The sequence below is a fragment of the Psammomys obesus genome, unplaced genomic scaffold (genome assembly GCF_907164565.1).
Source record: "Psammomys obesus unplaced genomic scaffold, mPsaObe1.curated_primary_1811, whole genome shotgun sequence".
NCBI lineage: Eukaryota > Metazoa > Chordata > Mammalia > Rodentia > Muridae > Psammomys > Psammomys obesus.
The window spans coordinates 10,186,201-10,210,654 of NW_026596143.1; positions in this window are offsets into that span (position 1 = coordinate 10,186,201).

Sequence of the window (24,454 nt, forward strand, 5' to 3'; positions counted from 1 at the left end):
GATCATGCCTTGTCCAGATTATGATCATGTTCCATTCTTCTTAAGAGGTATAACAGGGCCCCCAGACCTTAGCACAACTAACTCCATGATGGAAGTACCATGCAAGCTATAAAATCAACAGACACTACCAGCAGCCAAAACAAAAACAAAAAGCTAAATACCACCACGACTATAAGCACCAAACACTAAATTCCTATCTTCTGAAGTAGCAAGACAACCTATAAAACTGGCCTTACCTAAAGTCTATTCAGGCTAACAGAAACCAATTTATAAATATATGTCTGGCCTCTTTGTTTTTGCTAACTTTTTAAAGCTTTAGCTATTTTGATAAACCGAGTCATACAAGAAACTGTGATGTTCTATACTTGTGCAAAAGACCAGGAAGTTGCCAGTCTCCCTATGGACAGCATTTATTATTTAAATTTTTATTTTATCTTAATACTAAGAGTTCAATTCAAAAATTGTAATTTAACAAGAATAAAAATCAAAACCCTAATCTTACAAAGCCATTAACTTTTTGTAGACTGTTAATGATTAAGAAATAGCCACCTTATAAATGATCAAATTCTTTAATGTGTGCCAAGCATCCGAAGTCATGCTAAGTAAAAATGGTATTTATTTATAGGAGTAAGTTCTGTTTAGCCTCCTGTATTTGTTTTCAAGGTTAAACCTAAAACAAATAACTAAAAACAAGTAAAGTTTATTTAAAATCAGGTATACTTAACAGATGGCCCTCAAAACTTTTCGGAGATCTGCTGAATATGACATTTAAAATATTTAATGAGAAAAAATTCCTGTGACAGACAAAAATGCCAGCTCCTGGAGGCAACCCTAAGGTCTCTAAAGAAGACAGATGGGGCACAGATGTGGATTGTGATGATGCTCACATCCCTCATCCCTCACCTGCTGCCGGGGCGCTGCAAAAACTGTGGACGTGGTAGGTTGACTGCTCTCCTCTGGCTTGAGTCTCTGAGACCTCAAGGCCCACTCCCTAGTGAAGTGGAAGTTTCTGGTGTCTTTGAAGACTCAATTGAGTCATGTGAAGTTTTGCTGGAGGCTGGCTTGTGAGAGGACACGTGATGTTTTTGCTGTGAGCTCTCTTATGGGGCATGACTTTGGCCAGCTGAGAATATCTGTGGGTGAACTCTGAGGAGAGGAGATGCATAGAAGCCCACAGACAGAGAGAGATCACTTTTTGGATAGACATTGCTGCACTGATCTTCATAATTGACCCTTGACTTCATAAAGAGAAATGTTCCAGAGAATTTCTTGGGGCAATCCAACTGAGTCTTGTGGCTTTTGCTGACTTGTCCCAATCTTCTGAATCACGTTGATTTGAGTTGCTCTTTGGTGTTGGCCTTTGGACTGGACTGCTCGTATCTGGACAACAAAGAGTAAACTCATCCTGAAGAACTACTTCTGAAAAGGTCTACAACCCTCTTTACCTAATAACCTTCTTTCTCCTCTACTTCTGGTCAGTGGGTGGAAGGGAGGTAGAAGCATTTAAGAACCCTAAATAAAGTAGCTTAGTGAAAAATCTAAGCCTACACACTAGTGACACACTTCCTCCAATAAAACCATACCTAGTTCAACAAGGCCACACCTCCTAATAATGCTGCTCCCCATGGGCCTATGGGAGCCATTTTTATTCAAACCATCACATAGGCCAGTTTTTTCCAAGTTCTTCATCCACAGGAAAATCTCTCAGATCTTCTGGGTCTGGAAGCTGTAGGCCTATGATGTCCTTTGCAGCCATCTATGCTGTCACCTATGTCACAGCCAAAGACCTATGGCCTCTGCCCACTCCTAATGAAGCTATTGAGACCACAACAGGGTAATCATCCTGGTGGCTGGTAAGTCTCTGTCTTAATAGATACAGAGACCATTTAGTTTATATTTTCTGCTGTAATATATTCTTCTCAGATCCCCACTGGTATTGATGGCTACCTGTAGCTTTATAAGTGTGATAGCACCTATCTGTTCAAGGCATTTCACTTATAAAAATCAAGCCTTGCTTTTCTAGAGCTATTAGGTCTCCTGGCAAATTCACAAACAGGCTTGTTTGCCTTATTAACAGGCTTCATACTAAAAGATAAACAGGTTTCAATGTAACCTTTTACTACTACTTTATTTAAAAGAACTTACTTTGCAACCACTTGTGTCTAATGGTAAATAATTGGATAAAAAATTTAAAAATATGACCTAATAAATGTTTATTATTAGGCTATAATTATTATGGTGGTATTATCTAACCTGCTATCAATCAAATAAAGACATAGACCTCCGCTGTATTTTATAAAATAGCCTTTACCTGGGGCCTTGCAGATATTAACCCTTTAAACTAACTTTATCTCCCAGCCCCAATCTTGAGCTACCTCCCATCCATGGTCCCCAAATACTTATTAATGTCCTCTGTCTTCTCCATCCACGCTGGTCTGGCCATGTGCTCCTTTCCCACGCTAAGCCATGGCTCTGGTCCATGTCCTTCTCCTCCAAGCCTGTCTCCCCCTCCTTTCCCACACTAACCGAAGGTCCATTTCCTTCTACAATCCTGTCTACCCCTCCTTCCCCATGCTAACCCATGGCTCTGGTCCATTTCCTTCTGTGATCCTGTCTTCTCCTTCCTCTCTCTCCCACCATGGTCCCTCGACCCCAGCCAGTTAACCCCAAGTCCCACCTCCCTTCCTTCTGCCAAATCCCAAGCTTCAGCATTTTTTGTTAACCAATCAGCTTTAAATTAGGTGGAGCAACAACACAGGTATATGTGAGAATGTGCTTATCTGAGCAGGGTCAAGATTTTTAAGGACCAGTAATTAACATTATAATGCATAGTACCAGGCCAAACCCCAACAAAGGTGTGTATGTTTATAAATGAATTTAAATAATTCAAGGATATGTAATATATATTAGGTTATCTAGATTAAAAATTATTTAAGATATATCTATATGCCTTAAATTATTTATATATATGCAAGTTATAAACATCTGAGGATATGAAAGTTTAGGTAAATTATAAAGGCCTAAGAAAATAATTTCAGATCTATAAATACAAATTATAAAGGTATGAAAATAATGTGAATTTTAAAATGCTTCAGATTACTTCCCCTTCTGTGCTATTGTTATACTAGGATTTCAAAAGTTCAAAGTTTTAACATTGATCAATGATGCTCTGATAAGCTGGCAAAGCACTGATTGCTATTATTGATCATAAGCTCTAGATGTTAAATTTTCTTTGGTTGTCTTCTAAGTATAGGCTTACAGGTGCTCCTCATCATACTGAGAACACCTCTGTCCAATCTATACGTCCAGCCCTCTGGACAGAGGAAAGAATGTTCATGCTTTTCAACCCAAAGCCATAGCTTCTGCTATGACTCAGAGGCTTTAGTCTACTCCAGCTGTTCCACAGACACCTGTTAGCCGCTTTTTCTACAGTGTGGATTTCAGTACAGATTATAAATAATGGTAATGATAATGTATCTAAAACTTTTATTTTCGTAAACTTAAACCTTCATATAAGCTTCAGGGAGTCATAACTTGAATCCACGTGTCACAGGTCAAATGGACTCCAAGAATATAAGATTTTTTTTATACTTTTATTACATATACTCCTTAAAATTTTTTTTATCCAGTTATTTACCAGTAGACACCAGTGGTTGATTACTGAGAACAGTCGCTATAAAGCAAGTTTTTAAAATAAAGGAACAGTTAAAAAAAAAAAAGTTACATCTGAAACCTGTTTACCCTTTACTATGAAGTCTGTTAGCATGAGTGACAAAGCCCCAAATGTAAGACTTTCCTTTTAGTTTCTTAATTTTAACTTCTGTTTCTAGTCTCTATCTGTTCCAAAAGATTTCCACTGGGCTGACAGACTCTATCCGGGAATCAGCTATGGACTACAAATTGTTCCAAAGACCCAGGTAGTCCTACAAAGCCAGAGAGCCTTGGGCTTGCAGAAAGCTGATGTGAACCAGTCCACCTGGCATAATTGTTCCCTGTCTTTTCAGCTGGGCCAGCGAACCAGATGCTTCTGACAAATGTCCCATTGCCCAAATTCCCTCCCCGGCTTTGCTTAGCAGTCCAGCCTTCCTAGGCATGACGACAACAACATCCTGATTTCAGCCAAGACGAAGTTAGAGCAGAGAATATATTGCTCCCTCATCCTCCACAAACACTATGCTGTTAGATCCAAAAGAAAATTCTCCTGGCAAAGGGGATAAAAAGGATGCATATACGGCCTATTGCCACACCAGGCTCTCTCACTATCAAAAAAGTACCTGTTAGAAACAAATGGGCCAAGATCTATCAACAGATAAATGCATCCACTGAAATAGTTCTACAGTATGATAGGGCGCTTGGCTAGCTCCTATGCAAAACAAGAAAAGGAGAGCTTTAAGAAAAAAAAAATTTTTTTCTTGTAAAAGTATTTTCATTGAAGATTAAAACGTAGCCCTAGGAACACTGACTAATGCCATGTTAATCAACCTGACTACCAACAAAAAGTGAAGAGGTTGATAGTTTAAATCTAGTTCTTACATGACTCATTTGAACAATCGAGAAGAAAGTGTACTTTACCCAGGATGAGATTAAAGCAAAGCAAAACAAAATCCATCAAAACCTCTCAGAATCAACTTTTTCTGAATTTTTTTTTTGCTTTACTGCCAAAAAATAAAATAAAATAAAATAAAATAAAATAAAATAAAATAAAATAAAATAAAATAAAATATCTAGCTCTCGCTGGTCCCAATGCCAGATACTCAGGAAGCTGAGTCAGGGGTGTGGCACATACAAACCCTACCTGAGTAAGAAAAATTTAATCTTTCGTGATAACCAACAGACATAATTAAAGATACCCTGATCATGATATAAACTTTGTCTTCCACCAGATTTAAAAAAAAAATGCTAAAAATACTTTCCCTCTGCCAGCATTACCATACCATACAACAGCCAAAATGACCATTCCCTACCCAGGATTTGAAAGGGATAGGTAAATCAAGCGGGGAATGATGGACAATTAAAAGTCACCTTATTACACAGTCAGAATTAGTTTACTCCTGTTTTTCTGTTAAACTTAAGTTTAACCATGTCTTGACTCATTTTTTGGAATTTGACATGTTCCATACCTTTGACCCTGACCACCACCCTGATAAATAATTTTGAGAGGCTCTTCCAAGTTCCTACATAACGAAAACCACTTGGGATCTCCCTTGTCTTGCAGTTTGAGGGTTAATGAACCCCGCCTTCTCCTGTGTTTGATGCTGTTCTCTCAAACCCCACTTTAGGGAGACAGCGCTATTTGACAGAAAAATAAAGTTTGCTTAATTTGACTAAAAGAATTCAGGTGATGGTATTTATTGTAGTTCAGTGGAATTAACATGTATAGACATCTCACACGCCATAGCCACTTGTTCTCAGCACTTTGACCAGTTATGACTGGCCACATTGACTGTGGCCCACTGCAAATCACACCCCTCCGACAGAGACAGCGCGAAGCACAATCTAAGGATATAAGTACAAATGTTTAAAAGACATTTTGGCAACATGTCCACTTAATAAAACAATTGTAGCAGATTCACTACTGGGCCCTGGGCCCTCCCCAGACTCAGGCTTTTTCCCCAGGTTTGCAGTAGCAGTCATGAATTCCCTCCTATGGAGCAGACTCCAATCAGAAAGCATTTGGGATGCCCCCATGATGTCATGCCACTGTTACACCAGTAGCCATGCCTGGCCTAGAAGGTCATACTGTACAATGCAGGATCCACAGCTGAGTAAGAACATTGATGACTTTTTTTTTTTTCCTCCCAGCATTCTGCATAGCACTCTCGAGCAATATGAATCCAAGCCAGTGGGAAGGAAGATTTCTCTCTGTCCTGCAATCAAAGTACCTGGTTTCTTCAGGGATAGGGCCTTACCATATAGTTCTAGCAGGCAAGCAAGAGAAATGGCAATAGTCTATACTGTTTGGGGCCTTGCTGACCAACCCCTCATTTGGAGGTGACTCACACATGGCACTGAGATTTTTATTTAATAACCCTTTGCTTATAACAGCAGGATTACTTCTCACGCAGAGTTCCTCCGAATACTTTTTTAAAATAACTTAGGTTTTGGTCAGCTTATAAAGCAGTAGATTTTAATAGACTCTTTCGGACATCCTTATTTTTGACTATCCCTCTCTCCCACTTCCCTTTCCTCCCCCATTACTCTTACCCCTTCCAAGCTTAAACCTCCTACCTGGTACTCCTGTTTGCTTTTATTCTAAAATTTCAAAACTAGTATATACACCAAGAAATAAAGTGTGGTGTTTGTCTTTCTAAACGTAGGTTACGTTAGTCCATATAATAGCTTTCTGTTCCATCAATTTTCCATGTCATAATTTCATTTTTTCCAGCTAAATAAAATTCCTTTGTGTATATGTATCACCCATTCATCTGTTTTCTCTAGCAGTTTCAGAGTTTTGGGTCTCAGCTTGAAATTCTTGATCCATTTAGAGTTGATTAGGGGGACTGGGTAAAAAATTAAAGATTTAATTACATTATTTTACATGGAGATATCCAGTTTCCTCAGCAGCATTTGTTGATAATGCTATCCTTTCTCCAAAGTATATTCTTTTCATCTTTGCCAAAACTCTGGTGAGTAGAGCTATATAGCACTCCCAATCAATATGAACGCAAGCCAGTAGGAAGGAAGATTTCAACTCAGTCCTAGCCTGATTTCTCTCTGTCCTGCAATCAAAGTATCGTTTCTTCAGTGATCGTGTATATTCTACCCTGGCTACTGTGATGAAGGGATATCATAGCCACTGAATGAAGCAACTTAGCAGGAACATGATTTGCTTTCTTCTCTTCCTACCTGTGCATTGTATTGATGATGTGAGAAGGCTGTACTTACCAAGCTCATCATTGTTAAGACCACAAGTGGGCCTAAGTGGTTCCCAGTTGTGCTGAGCTTTTCTTCTTAGATTAGCAGGGTAATGCCCAGACAGAAATGTCTGCACTGAAGATGAAGTTTGTGGAGCAGTGGATTGGTTTACTTTTGAACAGGGAATATGGGAAAAGTCTTAACACTTTCTTGCTATTATTACTATTCCTGAATGATGGGGTTTGGAAGGTTGCTTGCTTCAACCAACCAGATTTTGTCCAGACACCCCATCCTAATATACCATAATATTCATATTATTTCATAGCACCTTTCTCCCTCCTCCAGCTCTTCACTCTTTCCACTTACTCTTTACCACTGTCTACAAATGCCCCATCTTCTCTTCTGATAACTGCTTTCACACAACCCTGGTTAGTGCCTAGTTTACTCATTATTGTCTCACTTTAACCCATGTTATAGTCTAAACTCTACTTATCATGACCCTACATTTCTTTAAAAAAAAAAAGTGTCGTTTCCTACACTGAATGCCTCCAAATATAAGCTGTATATTTTTCTAAAAAGCATATTCCACAGGTTTCCCAGAGGCATTGAGGACAGAGGTGAGCAAGGTAGGGAACTATTTTATACCAGAATCATTTTATGTTCCTTACTGCTGATCCCAGAACATTGCTCTTCCCTCACCATAGTTGAGGTTAGTTAGTTGTTTTCATTGTATTACATTTTACTTATTTAATGTGTGTATGCCTGTACAGGTACCATGTCCCACTTAAGGAGGTCAGAGGACAACTTGCAAGGGGAGTTAATTCTCTCCTGCTGCCATGTGGGGCCCAGGGATCAAATTCAGGTGGTCAGACTTAGTGTCAAGTGCTTTTTCCCACACAGCCTTTGAGGTGAATTTTATAAAGCATTTAACCCTCTCTATTACATCAGTGCCAACTCAGACCGCCACGTTTATTTAGGTCTTCGGCACTTGGATAACATTTTCCTTCTAACTCTAGCTGCATCACACCTGTTCATACCTACAGTGTCTGTGTGGTCTACAACTGTGTCACCCAGGCTCACTTCTCTGACATCTGCTACCCGAAGGTTCTCCATCTGCAGACCACCTTGCTGGCCCATCCAGAATGTTACCACTCCCTGACACTGTCCCATGTCAGAAATCCTAAGCTTCAGTAAATCACCCCACCCACAGCCTCCCACCATCCTTTCTCCATCCCCTTACTCTGAGTGCATCTCCTCCCTAACTTCACCAGGACTTCAAGTCCCGGTCCTTTGAGTGTACAGTCTCCCATTGCCTCATGTATCCACGACAACCACCCAGCAGCCAATCTGAACGTCTACCTCTTCTCAACTCCTTGCATCTCCTCTCTCTGCACTGCTTCACTCCTCTACCTCCTCTCTGTGCTGTATCATTCCTCCCATCTCCTCTTCTCAACTCTGCATCCCTCCTCCATCTCCTCTCTGCACTGGTTATGCACTTAGTGCTAAATCAAGTCTCAACTTGCACACATCTCGCCTGGAACTCTATCTGTCCACTTCCCCTTTCCTCTTGATAAAGAATCACTATGCCCTTCCCTCTATCCCTTCTCATTTCCTTCACAACTAACCCTCCTCAGAAGGCTCCTTTCCTCCACAAGTGATCAGAGAAGTATGTCAGGCCACAATGCCCTAAATATTACCAACGTACACTTTTGAAATATATATGTATTTAATATGACTTAATAGATTTTCCCTGGAGGACCGCTGCTATTATTGTCATCTTTTCTTGTGCGGGGTGGGCGTAGGTCCTATTACTATTTCAGCTTCCCATCATTCTGGTACTAAATAAACAAATAATTACAGTTTTAGAATCTACACCATCCAGCTGAGGCCAGAAGAGGAAATGCAGAACAAACTCTTATCTCAAACAAGGATAAGTCTAAACAGCCTGACGTGCCTTTGTAAACTCTTTTCTCCACTATCAGTTTGTAGAAGGCAAAACACAGGTGTAAATGGCATTGAAATGTTCTTCCTGGTGAGTTTTCTCAAATTTATTGAACGTATACTATTATACTATTATAAGTGTCCTTTCTTTGCCTTATGTAAGTTGGAATTCTAGTCTGGTAGAAATGAAAACGCTGTTTAACATTACCCACAACAAGCAATACTTGTATTCTTGAAAAATAAGAATGTTATTGTTCTGGAATTTTTAACCAATCATGTTCCCTACTCTTGAATCCAAGGACTCCTCCTAAAACCTCTGGATAATTTCAAGTTTCCCTTTCCTGTTTTTTTCTGACTTAGCTCTCTTCTCGTTGGCCATCTGTTGTTGATGATGCTTACAGAATGACTCCACGCTCACAAGACAGATTCTGCCATCCACTGCATCCAGCCTTAGCTGACACTGCTGTAAAGCTAAGCTCACACTCCTTCCTACGGCCTCAGATCCCGACCTCCCATCCCAGATTCATCCCCAGCGCTTGCTGCTGCAGTGCAAATGAGTCTGCGGCTGTTTTCCCTCTTGCTCCTCATGCCTGTGCTTTTGGGCATCTGGTTTATTTCTCAGCAGTCTGGGCCTCTTTGGATGGATATTTCCCTCTGCCATCTCACAGCCGCTGGCTTTTATTCCAGGTCATTCTTTTGTACTTTATACTTAGCTATTGACATGAAACATGCCTGAGTTTGAACCATGAACTGCCACATCCTAGCTGAGTGCCTTATGACTGTTTATACAGGTTTTTTTTTCTCCCTCTGAAAATTTCAGTCTTTAAATCTGACATATGAGCAACCACTTTCTTGCATTGCTGGTAGGACACCATGAGCTCTCTGCCTCACCCATTAGTAAGTGCTCTTACCTTTACCAGCTGGTCCCCATTTGTGTCATCAGGAGCTTGTTCCCATGCATCTGTCCATCAGGAGTTCTACTAAGGAGAGATTTCTGGATCCCAGATTTAATGGGTCTAAACTCACAGACAGAAGTGGGAACCAGAATTTAAAGAACACCGCTGATAGTTCTGACACTGGAGACCCTCAGGACAGATGCATGGACTCTGCCTGTTCACGTACTCAGTCAAACATGAACGAGGTAGGTAATTGGAGGATGTAAGAACGTTGACTGCAAATGGGGAGGTGAAAGGTTATCGAGTAAACAAATATTGCTAGTAGAATGTAGGGCATTGGTACAAATCAACATAAGAATAATATGATTTATATTGATTAAAAGAAAATCCATATAATTTTATGAAATTTTCAGGTGAAATGATGACTCCCCTTACATCCCCAAAGTCTTCAAGCTGGAAAAATCTCCCCCTGGCATTTCTTTCTCTTCTTCCCTTCTTCCTACTGACACAGAAGGCTGTTTATGGACTCGGTCCCTTGACACTCAGGAGGGAATAGAATATGCAAATCCAGGTTGAGCTACAATCTGTCTAAGAACACATGGCCTGAATGAAGAGTGATCAAACATAATACTATTAGAATAATTTTCCACTGATTAAAGAAAAGGTGTAAATTCTAGGGTTATCCTGCTGTTGATGTGTCTAGAAATGTGTGCTTTACATATTTAACGGAAGGGCTTAGCTTTTGAATACATCACTTCATATTTGACATCAAAAGGGTTCCGATACTATATTGGAGGGAAACGGGATTTAGAGATCACCCTTATTCTGTGAGCTCATCTTCTTACTCTTATTTAGAGTTTGACCTTTCTCAACCTCCCTTTCCTTTCTTTCTCTTTTATTTTCCTTCTTTTTTTTTCTCCCATCTTCCCTTCTTTTCTTTCTTTTTTTCATCTCAAGAAAGTATGCATGTTGAAATGTGCTTGAAATATGTTTGGACTTCTAAACTTGGACTAACTTTCTAACATAATGTTTACTCAAATTTGGATCCCAGTGTTAGAAAATGTTGCAACCAGAAGCATTTTAGATTTAATCTGCAATGAAGCGTGAGGGTTGCCTCGCCATCTGGAGTGTCACCCAACGGTGTAGACACTAACATTGCAGCCACATGCTGCTGCTTATTCTGAGAACCCCCAGAAAGTTGAAGATCGAGCATTCTCCCAGAAACTCTTCCAATTCAGAGCGGAGCTGTGTGGTAGAAAAGATGCAATGAGCTGGGGAGGGGGGGGCTTGAAAATGTCATTCATAAAAAAAGAAAAAAGAAACTTAGCCAGGAATGGTGGCACATGCCTTTGATCCCAGCACTCCAGAAGCGGAGGCAGGTGAATCTTTCTGAGTTTGGGACCGACTAGATCTCCGTGGTGAGACCCTGTCTCAGAGAAAGACGGGGAGAGGAAGAGAGTGGGAAAGAGGAATGAGAGAGATGGGGGGGTATTATTTAATGTCTGAAAGTTTCAGGTTCCTCACAGCAAAATGAAAGTCTCCCAAAGTTCTATTCCTCCAGCTCTTTTGTCATAAAGCCAAGCAGGTCCTAACCTATGCTAATCTTTGTAGTACTGAACTGATAGCAGACTTAATGTGTTTGCAAATCACATTGTACTATTGGCATATTCCTCCAGCTGGCACAGTCTAGGCAGTAAACCAGGGGACATATGAAGGCGTTGTAATGTCAATTGTATCGGTCAGATGTTTGGAAGGAAAACTCATTCTATTTCACTGAATATATCACACTTTTATCAGGGGATAGAACTTTTAAGCCGTATTTGAAAAAAGGATCTATATCAGTTTTTGCAAGCTCACTGTTTTGGAGTTGCTGCCTCCTCTGGGCCTGAACATTCATTCTCTCCTCATTTATGAGGACCAAATGGAAAAGGAAGGTAGAAATAATGATGAAAGTTTCAGAGCATATGTGAAAATGAAGAGGCCACTTAAGTGGTATGGGGAAGGGTGTGTCCCCAAGATTAGAGTCAAGTTTGCTGTTCTCAGTGTCCTCCAGAAACTGCTGAGGTGTGAGCTCCATTTTCCTGAGAGAGGCCATCTAAGGCTCCTGCTTTTACCCTTGTTCTCTCCTGTTAGTGTGCACATCTGGAATAGATGTTTTGGGTCTAATCACAGCCATGGACAGTGCAGCAAAGGTTGCTGGGTCTCAGTGCACTAAGCTAGGCAACAGGTCAGAAGTACATTAGAAAGACTATCTTTGGAGAGTGGTGCTGAGGGCCAAAAAGGAATGCACAAATGGAGCATAGCTGCCCTTGTAACAAGAACTCTTGATTGGAATTTGGAAACTTGTCTTGAAACTAAGGGAAACAGAATGCTCTTTATGTATGTCTGTTGGTTCTAACATCAAGGGAGGTTTTTAAACCCATAACACAGGTGCCTCAAATATGCCACAGGGGAAAGCAATGTTGCTCTGATGGAGGAAAGAGGGGTGGAAAGCATAGCCTTGCCTCCTCCTCTCTGCCTGTCTCCTCAGCAAGTGCTACACACTTAGAGATTCCTCTAAGCAAAACGAGGAAGTGACTGCACTGGAAAGGTATCCGGGTACCTGGAGGGGCAGTGGACTGTGGTCATGACACCTGTCTCTGGAAACAGGTAAGTGTGGGGCTGAAAGCCAACTTGTTACTGGCAAAAGGTGTGTCTCTGACATCTTAGCACATGCTTTCCATCCCAGCAGAGACAGGCAGGCAGGTTCCTGTGAGTTCCAGGCCAGCCTGGTCTTCTGGTCTACCAAATGAGTTCCAGTCCAATAAAGGCTACATAGGGAAACACTGTCCAAAAGCAACCAAACAAACAAACAAAAATGCTGAATGTGAATGTCTTAGAGATACCGCTACTCCTCCTATGGCTGGTGTTGCTGGATGCTACTGAGGTCACTCAATGTCAGAATTTATGGAACCTGGGAGTCTGTCTGAGATAGAGTCAGGAATGGCCTAGGAGAGGAGAGCTTAGGTCCTCACTGATGTCATCATAGGGGCGAGGTAGACGGAAGGACAGCACGGGACCCATAACTGCAATGCTTACTTGCCTGGGAGCAATGGCGGTCTCTGCCTTTCTCCCAACTCTCCACCAGGACATGCTCCTGTGTGTGTGGAGAATAAAACGAAATGTTAAGGAATCTAGTATGGTGTCACCTGTGTGCCAGGGAGCAGCTGGCCCATGTTCTCCCCACCTTTCGAAATTACTGTCTTCTTCCAATTTATATAAGCAGCAAATCGACACATGGGGAGTTAAAAATGGTTCCAAGACAGAAAAAAATATACATGAAAAATATACATGAAACCTGGAGCCAACAGCCTCAAGGTGGTTACAAGTAGCTTGAAGGTGCTGGTCAGGAATAAGAGTCTGAGGTGCTCACAGCGACATCTGGACAGTCTTAGACCCAGAATCCAATGCAGCACTCCTCCCTGCCTGCAGCTCTGTCGATCCGGGCTCCCGCCGTGGGGGTACGCTGGTTGCTTACTCAGAGAGCCACGTGGTTTTTAGCATGAACAGATCTGTTTATCTGCTTTGGAGTAAGTCTCACTGGGCTTTGATCTCCCAGATCGTAAAATGCCCAGTGAGCATTTTTCCTACGTTTTTGCACCAAGTCAAATGGCATGCCTCCAGGACTCTGCCTTGAGAGATTACCGAAGTGCTTCGATCAGTGTCAATTCTCCTAGTACAGTCCCTCTTTTCTGACCGCCTTTTTAAGCAGTGAATCCCAGTGTGTCCTAGGGTACTCCACCAATACCCACCAAATTCACATAGGGCTCTCTGGCCAGTCTTGCCCCTCGCTGTTTCTTGCTCCCAGAGATCACTGTATCTATGAAAGTTTCACAGGCACTGTTTTCCATAGATGTTAGCAACAGACAGTAACTAACTTCTTCATTCCTCCACGGGCGTTTTCATTTCAGCTGTGTATCATCCAAGGCTGGAACTAAGATACATGCAAGGGAAACAGCGGGGGGGGGGGGGGCACAGAATTTAAGGACGCCAAGACAGGGACATAGATCGTTGACGGCTGCACCAAGCATGCCTCACCTGCCTCACCTTAGTTCTGACCCCTCTGTGGCCACTGGAAAGGAGTAGGTTGGCCCCACGGCCAGCAATGGACAGATAAATCAGCACTGGAGAGGTGTGAAGCAGCCTTAGAATCCATCTTACTCTCTTTGAGTGAGAGTGGCGGTTGCTGGCCTCCCTCCCTCTCCCAGAACCCAGGCTGGTAGGAAAGAGAGAAATGACTCCTGCACCCTGACAACCAGATAGAGTAGGCTCCGCTGGATGATGTCACCACTTGGGTAAAAGCCCAGTGTGACATCTAGCCGAGCACTTAAGCTCTCTGGGCCCCATTCTGGTCCCTTAGGCCTTTGACCATGAATTCTAAAGAAGAACCTTGGGACATCAATTATGCATCATCAAGATCCCGCCCTTGACCCCCCCCCCCCCCAAACACAACCTACTCAGTTATGTGTGGCTGGAGACTCATTGATAGTTTATTTTCCCAACATGTAGATTAAAGTCAGGCAAATGCCTTCTGTATGCGCAGACAACAACAAAAATAAAAGACGATAGAAGCAAATAAACTGCTCAATCAGGATGTGAGAGAACAACGCACGTGGCCTGGTACTTTATCCTAGCAAAGGCACTTGAGGGTACCATCCCAAATCTTTTTCTGAGCTAGAAAAAAAAATATTTTTTTTCCCTTGATATCTTCAGGAACTGACACCAGAAGCACCCGTGGCTGCTATAATTCTTGAAGGAGCAAGCCTTTTGTCATATGATGCCATAGCGTTTGGATATAACTTATGTATCCCCTCCCACTTTACATTACCTTAGACTATTTCTATTGCCTGTAATGTAAATGCTATGTAAATAAGCATAATATTGTGGTCTAGAAATCGACAACGAAATATGCCTGTATGTGTTTAGTATCGATACACTTTTTTTTTTTTCTTGAATGCTTTCCGTCAGCATTTGGTTGGGTCAGTCCTTAGATGCAGAAGCTACAGTATGGAGGGCTGGCTGTATTTGAGTCTTCTCCATGTTTTCTTTTGAGATTGCATGCACGTGTGTGTGTGTGTGTGTGTGTGTGTGTGCGCATACATGTCTGTGTGTGTGCATGCATACTGTGTGTCTTCATTCATTCAAATGAATTACAAAAGCAGCAAACTTCTCATTGTCATTGACATCACCCATAAGATGCCCCATAGAATGTTAGTGCTTGAGTAATAAATAGACTTTGGGGGTCTCAAAATACATTACTTTGCTTATAACTCTTTTGTGGAATTGTCAAGAAATTAGGTACCTCTCAGGAACTCCACAAGGAGAGCAACAGAACCAAAAAGTCTGGGCACAGGGGTCTTTTCTGAGACTGATACTCCAACCAAGGACCATTCATGGATATAACCTAGATAACCTAGAACCCCTGCTCAGATGTAGCCCGTGGCAGCTCAGTATCCAAGTGGGTTCCCTAGTAAGGGGAACAGGACTGTCTCTGACATGAACTCAGTGGCTGGCTCTTTGATCACCTCCCCCTGATGGGGGAGTAGCCTTTCCAGGCCACAGAGGAGGACAATGCAGCCAGTCCTGATGAGACCTGATAAGCTACGGTCAGATGGAAGGGGAGGAGGACCTTCCCTATCAGTGGACTTGGAGAGGAGCATGCGAGGAGATGAGGGAGGGAAGGTGGGATTGGGAAGATATGAGAGAGGGGGCTACAGCTGGGATGCAAAACAAATAAACTGTAATTAATATTAAAAAATAAAAATTTAATTAAAAAAAGAAATTGGGTACCATCCTATGAATGTTCTTTGACACATGGCAATTGGTTCCTTGCTCTTAATGCCATCTGTTCCTTCAGTATCCTGTCTTGAGTTGATTTGACTGATCTGGCTAGCTGGGGATGGGAGGGGTATCTTTCTCACCCCTCCATGTACATTCTTCCTGAATCTCCACATTTGGTTGAAGAATTCTACCTTCCCTGATAGAGGAGGACCATTGTTTTGTCAAGGGTATATAAAGAGCTGTGCTCCTCTTCTAGGACCTCCAAACATCTCCCAAGAGCCTCTCAGGATGGAAGTTCTTGTTTGTATCTCCTTATGCTCCTCAGAACACACACACACCACCTAGAACCTATCTCTGAAATGCCGCAGGCTTTTCTAAAGTATAGTCACTGATATGAGAAAGTAAAAAAGACAAGCTTAGAGGTATCAGCTGATTGACATGAGGAACAAGAAATGAGAAAAAAAAAAAAAAAACTATTCAAGCAAGTGGAGTAAGAAAGCCCAGGCAAGAATGAGCCAGCATAAACAGAATGAACTAGCTAAAATTAGAAGTTAAATTTAAGGAGTCAAATTTCCTATGTCCTGCAATGTCCTGTATGATGTTCCTAAAATGGGTCAACATTACAGAATTTAAGGAAGAGAGTTTAAGGTTAAATTAGGGAGTAAGACAATCATCTGATGGACTTTGGTAAGCTACCCCACTAGTGATGGTTAGCAATAGATATAGGCAGGCAGGAAGAATGAGGTAACTGCCTCATTATCCCTCAACTTAGTACAGTCAGGTCACTCTGGAAAATAACGAAAGCACTTACACATTTTGGCCAAGACAACAAGGGTTCATGTCCTGACCAGCATCTTCTTCAAAACTCAAGCCCTTTTTAGGGTAACGTGTGTCCCTCCGTTAAAGTGTCAGGTGTGTATCATTTCTACAAAAACCATATCAAAGTCCCTCAAAGGGAAACCTCTCTGTAGGCCATCCTTCTTCTGAGCCCAACTGATGAAGGCCTCGACTCAAGGACCTAGCATTCAGAGCCCAGTGTTAATTGGGCATGGAAACACTCACATCAGCAGAAAGAACTTCTAAGTGTCTGAAGTTGATGCTGACAGAGAACAGCAACTAAATTTCCACCCACCTCTCTTCCCTTGCAAAGCAATAGTTAATTTGAATAAATGTCAGATCATAGCCCGGATATGCTTTACCAGTGTCAATATTTTTGCTACCTAATAGTACACAGTGCTTTACCTGAAATTTTCCAGGGTGGCAGGGTATCATTACAAAAGATTGCTTAATTGCAGATTGCTACTGTACATTTAAATTTCAGTAGCAAATTAAGTTGTCAGACTTAATTACCGTTATATGTTTAGATTACGCCACAGATTATTTAGTTCACTACCTAGGCTTACCAACCTGTTCCCCTTGCAGTGTGACAGGGTGGTAATTACAGAATTACTGGAAACCATTCAAGCTTTCCATACACATGTCCAGAAGGCCTGGTGCTCTTAAGGATCCTTTGGAGAGTCCTTACTTCTGTCCCCCACAACCTAACCACTTGGAATGAATCAGCCTTTGAGGCATCCCTGATTGATTCCTACGATTTCTCTTTATCTCTGGGAAAGCGCCTGCGTTGTAGTCCAGGACTCGAACAATATATTCCATTCCTTCTCCTCTGTCTATTAGCACTCCTCTGATATTCAGGAAGTGCTTTGTGTTAATTCTGCCCTGAAGAACACCCCCAAACCTTGGATGCTGAATTAGTCAGATTGCTTAGCAGGAGTGCATTGAGTAGCTTGCTCTTTTCACCAAAACCTAGATGGCTCCTTTACTCCTTTGCCCTAGAGCTTTGCATGCTTTCTTCCTAGCAAAAACTGCAAGGAGTAGATACAACCAATTTTTGGTGTCCCAGGTTGACTCACTGATATTTTCATTTGCAGTCACAGTTGTAGAGATCTTTGCCTGTGACATCTGATTCCTCGATGCCATGCAAGGTAGATGAGCTGTGGTCAGCAGCCATGTGACCTGGCAACTCAGGTCCAGATCCTGGTACAAAACATCAGTCATCCCCAGGGAAGATGGCTGGGTCCAGAGATTTTTCAATCATGGTTTACTTTTATTTCTCGAATTAGAAATCTGTTTTTGATACAGAATACTCTTCAATATTAACACTTTTATATGAAATCGAGTTGCTTATTGTCAATGAATAAACCAATGTATAAGCATTTTCCCACTTGGTGATGAGAAGAAAAACCACAGTTTTGCAGTGGGAATTACTCTCTGATACACTTTGAGTGTGGTCAAACAGCTGGAAGCTCTTTGGGAATGCAACTTGTGGGTTCATTTGCTTCAATTCTACAGACACTGGTTATGTATCTAATGAGTGTTGGTTACTGAATCAAGCGCTTAGAGAAATAGGGTAACCAGCAAACGTAGCAAGCGGCCTTCTTTTTTTCAAAGCATTATCAGCATTATTGAAGTATTTTCTCTGCCTGCCTCCTCCAAGCCAATGCACCTTCTCTCTCTGGGCTCTTGTATTTAGACTAACTGCAGTTGGTGAAGACCACACCCCTCTCCATGCTGCCCAAGTCAATTATCAGTGGACAAACTAAGGCAATCCCATATCCCACACTTGAGATTAAAACAAAAATCTGCTTACGTAACATAACTGAGTTTTTAAAGAAACCAAAAACTTCCACTAAATGTCTCCCTTTTTGTTTAAAAAAATGGCTTTAACTTTAACATTAATAGACTATATACAGTAAGAATAATTATGAGATTTATCAGGTAGAAATTATATTTGCAATGTCTAGTCCATTTGTATTTGGCAGTCTTGGAGAAAATGTTTCACTGTCCTATCCTGGTGAGTCCAAAATTCTATGCCTAACTCCTTTTCTTGTAACTTACATTCATCAATCTAAAAACATCTTTTTAGGCCTAAAACATGGTCTTAGTTCCTAAACAACTAAACTTAATTGTAGTAAGACTATGACTATTTAGTCTTCAACCCCACCAGAGACCTTAGAAGGAAATAATATTACCTAAGCATGTAAAACACAGAGCAAGCAGCTTCCAGTACTATAGAAATGACAGGCTTGTGCCACCATTTCCAGATCAATAAATTCTATCATATCTGAGGCTCCTAGCTCCAAATCTTCAGAGAAGAGGGCCTATCCTGCCAGTTCCTTCAGAAACCAGGAAAGTGAAAGGGGCCATAGCTGGGGTAGGTGGGTGGAGAAACATAGAGAGGGGAATATCAGGATTCAAGTGATCTGGTTGAGGGAACAGAAAAGGGAGAAGTTCTAAATAAGGACAGGAAGGGTAAAATAATGCCAAGGATGTCTGGAAAAGTCAGAAGGGATCATACAACTAACTATATACCGAAAACATCCTATAATACATGTGAGTTTGTGAACAAATATACAGATATAGTTCAAGTAAGATTTTTCTCATCTGGGCTGACAGTGCTCCCTCCAAGATCCCAAGACCATCCAGGGTTTTAATCTGAGTTGAAAAGTCTCAGAAGACAGCTGGCCCAGCATTCCTCCTCCTCCTCTTCATCTTCTTCATCTTTGAAAAATCACTCAGAGAGGATTTTACTCTCTTTCTTATCCCACTCTCCCTGAGATCCAGAGTTGTTCTGACCTGGCTCTGTAGGCATCTGGGCATAGAAGATGATCTTCAAGGATTAGATGTTGAGGGTGGCCATGATAGTCTCAGTGTCCACAGGAACTGGCTGCTCGGTGGCTTGGACGGGGTGGCTAAGATAGCACACATGGAACACTGTTCTATGTTGACTGCATGCAGGTCTCCAGTATAGAGTGCAGATCCCTAAGGAGAGAATTCCACACAGTAAAGGGGATGTCACATGGGTATATGGTTCATGGTGGCAGTCTTTGTAGGTGATGCAGTTTTTAGCTAAAGCCTCCCTACTGGCCTGTCTTTGACATGTTTTTCCTGAACAATCATGAGTATCTTATTGTGAAGTGATTTTATACACCATTCCCAGAGAACGAATTTGGATGAGTTGGGATGGAACAGAGAAGAGTGGAATTAGAGGAGAATAATATATGTGGTGTGTGTGTGTAATTATACACTATTATTATAATGATGTATATTATAAATAATACAATACAATATGTAATAATTATATTATTACAATATATTGTATATTATACTATATATAGTATAAAATGCAAGATTTGTCTATACCCAGCCCATCTCCCCAATAATGACACAGAGACCTTTTAATTTTATTAAAGGCTTCTGGCAATACAGCTGGGCAGATACTGAGCTAGTCTTGTCTAACTATGACCAGCTATTGGCTGTTCAGCTCCTTATTAACCAATCAAAGGGTGATGGAGCAAACCAAGTCAGGAGATGTTTCCTAATAATGGCAATGCCAAAGTCCAGACTGCAACCAGATCTCTGGGCACAGAAATCAACATTTGAATACACAGTGTACAAAAAAATACATCCTCCAAATATATATATATATTTGAATTTCCCATTTGAACTGACCTTGCTAGTAACCTTCTCCAAGTATCTCCTCCCAGATAACTAGCATTACAGTGGAAGTTTCCTTCCTTTGGTGGAGAAAGAAAATAGGGTGAGTCTCATTTTCAGAAAGTTTGAGTCAAGGGTTGGTAATTCCTAATACCAAGAGTAACTCTGGAGATTTCTGGCCATTTTCCTTCCTTTATTTTTATGGGCTGAAATGTGGGGAGATGTGGATTAGGGAACTTCATGATGAATTTTTAAAAAGGAAATGCAATTTTTGAGGTTTGAAAAAAAAATATTACTTACATAACACTGCCAGTATGATTTCATAAAAACTCAAATGCTTTGGTGCATTTCGATACTGCATATAGTGGGCTTTTCACCCAGGAAAATGCTGGTGGAGCTTGGAGTATGAACCTATGAAAGTTAGATGTAAATAAAATGTCAATTAGAATACTACAAACACACACCGTAGTCTGTTTCAGCTCATTCTTCTGATTCTGTGACAGAGTGCCACAGACTTGAGTAATTTATAAAGAAAAGAAACTCATTTCTCATAATTCTGCACGTAGCCTCGCCTGTCCTTGACTCACTTTGTAGACCGTGCTGGCCTCAAACTCTCAGAGATCCACCTGCCTCCTAAGGGCTGGGATCACAGGTGTGCGCCACCATGCCCAGCTAAAGGGTTACATCTTATGAGGGCCCTCCTGCTCACCTTAGTGTGGTGGAGGGACCACATGGCACAGACAGGACCCAACATGAGCCCAACTTCCCATTACATCAGGAACTCGCTCCCTGAGCAGCTAGCCCCATTCTCGTGGTCACAGCATTAACACATTCATGGGAAGAGTCCTCATGCCTGATCACTTCCTTTAGGTTCCACCTCTCAGCACAGTCACAATGGCAAAATGGCATCCCAACCACAGGTCCATTTCAACAGGTAGACCCGGCCCCTCCTCTCCATATCCTCCCTGTGAGGGCCCACGTGAAGCTGTGTTCCATTAAGATGTGACCAGAAAAGATGAGAAAAGTCAGAGCCTAAAGGCGCAGGCAGCACCAGCTCAGGTTTAACCAATAAAGGAGAAGCAGACTCGAAAACATGGAAATTTTCTCATTTGTACACAGTCCATAAAACATGGTGGTCTGAACCAAACTCAGAAGCCGTAACATCTGAGTTTAAACCCCATTCTTTCCATTGAGCAGCTAGTTCAATTTCCTTTAGCATTGTTAATAGAGCAGCAACATGGACTTCAATAAAGAGTGTCACCAAGAGTGATATAGCTGAGTTCTACAGTGCTTCTATTTTTGGTTTTGGAGAGGCCTCCACACCGATTTCCAGAGTGGCTGCACCAACTCACGTTCCCATCAGCAGTGAGTAAGAGTTCCTCTTTCCCCACATGCTTAAAGTGCATTCCCATCATGGCTAAGCATGTTGAACATATTTTAAATGTTTATTGGCTATTTTGCTTCCTCTCTTTAAAACTGTCTATTCAGTTCATTTTCACATTTGCTAACTGGTAGTTGTTTCTTTTTTTAAAGATGGGTGTTTAATTTTTCTAATTCCATATATATATATATATATATATATATATATATATAGAGAGAGAGAGAGAGAAAGAGAGAGAGAGAGAGAGAGAGAGAGAGATTAATCCCATGTCTAAATAATCCCATGTCTAAAGTACAGCTGGAAAGGATGAAGTAAGCATTTGTTATTTTGGTTCTGATTATCCTATATGAGTAAGCGAAAAGCTCTGATGCTGCCGAGACTGTTGCTAAGCAGAACTTCAAGAAAACCCTGAAAACTGCATCAGCTGTGTGCTGTAGCAAAATGCACATGTCATTGGAATACTTACACATTTTCATACAGTTTTGAACTTAAATAATGAGGCCTCAACAGGTATTTTTTGTAGCATACCCAAAGACTCAAATTTACTCCGTTGAGGATAACTAAACAACTAAAAAATAAGATACATGGTAGGCTTCATTTATAAGCACAGCTAGAAAAGCCATTTTTTCCAACAAACTGTGGAAAGATGGTGTCATGGGCCTGTCGGGGGGAGGGGAGGATACACTATGAGTTCAAAGCCACTTGAATGTCATTCTCCTACCTGATCCTTCCACAAAACGAAGCAAGGGTCAAAAGATCTTTTGAGTTTTGCAATCTAGCTGTTTCTTCCTTGGGGAAACAAATTTCAGAACGGTAACATGTCTGAGCCACAATATCCTCTAAACTCTACAAAGGTTGTTGCTGTATCACATACCTACTCTTGTAAAGAGGATGTCTGTCACAGTAGCTTAACAACACGGTATATAAATAAATAAATTGCTGTTCTTCCTTTATCTTGGTCTCTTGGGTGACCAGTCTGCCTCTGACTTCTCTACCTTCCTCCTCAAGATTTGCTTCGCACTGAAAACCTGTTGGTTTCCTGCTCAATAGATGCTTATGCTGCAGAGCTTAGGCTAAGACACAATCAGCGAAATGGTGTCTCAGCAGCCCCCATAGCCTTCTAGTTGATGTGACAGCTCTGATAATTCTATGATAGAATTATTGAAGATAATTCTGTGCTTCTGATCAAATGATTGATGATGCTCTTATAAAAATTAGAATGCATTCTGTCACACCACTGGCACTAAGCCACATGGAGGGAGGGTTATGTGATGTGTGTGTGTGTGTGTGTGTGTGTGTGTGTGTGTGTGTGTGTTAGAAAGAAAGGAATGAAAATGGCTTTGCAAAGCAAGAAAATATTTGTAATTTTTACTGAGTCGTAGATGAAATTGTGTAGGTTCATACAGCATGTAAAAATCATTTTTATTAGTTAAATTTACCGGAAAGGGTTTACAAGGAAAGTAGCTGAAGCTGTACTTGCACTTTTAACTCGGGAAAATGAGGTGTCGGCACCTGATTAGAACAGAATTTCTATGGTGTGGCTGCTAGCATTTCAGTGAGTGAGTCAGTCTGATCCCTTGAGAGGGTAAATCTATAGCATCTACAAGGCTTCACCCCAGTTGTTTAGGGCTGTGGGCAGTATTTATTTTATTGTTGCTGTTAATATACTAAATGTAAGTATAGCTATCTTTCATAAAAGAAATATTATAGAGTCCAACATTTAAAATCAACAAAATAGAGAAGCTTTTTTTATTGTCTTTATTTCCACATTTATTTAAATTTTTAATTTATTTTTTATTATTACAGTTTATTTACTTTGTATCCTAGCTGTAGTCCCCTCCCTCATGTCCTCCCAATCTCACCCTCCCTCCCTCTTCTCCACCTAAGCCCCTTCTTCAGTCCACTGATGGAGGAGGTCTTCCTCCCATTCCACCTGACCCTAGCCTATCAGGTCTCATCAGGACTGGCTGCATTGTCTTCCTCTGTGGCCTGTTACAGCTGCACTCCCCCCAGGGAGAGGTGACTAAAGAGCCAGCCACTGAGTTCATGTCAGCGACATCCCCTGCTCCCCTTACCAGGGAACCCACTTGTAGGCTGAGCTGCCATGGGCTACATCTTAGCAAGGAGTCCATGCATGGTCCCTGGTTGGACTATCTGTCTTTACAATGACCTCTGGGCCCAGATATTTTGGTTCTGTTGGTCTCCTTGTGGAGCTCCTGTCCCCTCCAAGTCTTTCTATCCCCCTCTTCTTATATAAGATTCCCTGCACTCTGCCCAAAGTTTTATTTAAATTTTTATACAATATATTTTGATTGCATTTTTGCCCCAATTCCTTCCAGATCCTCCTCAAACTCCCAGTCCACCCAACTTCATATTCTTTCTCTCTCTGAAGAAAGCAAACCCAAAACAGATACACAACAAAACCCGGGAGCATTCGTCCCTAAATGAGGGTGCCTTTATCAATTCCTGCCCCTCAAGACTCAGGATCTATGTGAAAGAGGAGGCTAAAAGATTGTAAGAGGCGGAGGGAATTCATGACTCCAAGGAAACAATATCTTCCAGACACAGCAGGGCTGCTACACATGTGAACTCACAGAGACTGGGTCAGCACAAGACCAGCACAGATTCAAGAGGGAAGAGGGCACAAAGTCCCATTCCCTACCTAAGAAGCTATTTCCAATGGATATCTACTGTGATAGGGAAAAATCTGTTCTCTTCAATAGAATGTTAATTGGCACATTCATCCACCGTACTCCACAGCAGGTGTTGTGCTCAGGGGTCGGTGGCCCGCACAAAATAAGAGAAAGGTTTGTTTTTAAAACAAAAGGATGACTTCAGAGCCCTTGACAACGATTTAACCAAGGTGGGCATGGTGACGCACTCCCGTAGTCCCAGTACTCAGAGAGGCAGAGGAAGGGGGATCTCTGTGAGTTTGAGGCCAGCTTAATCTACAGAGTCTAGGAGAGCCAAGGCTACACAAAGAAACCCTGTCTCAAAAAAGAAAGAAAGAAAGAAAGAAAGAAAGAAAGAAAGAAAGAAAGAAAGAAAGAAAGAAAGAAAGAAA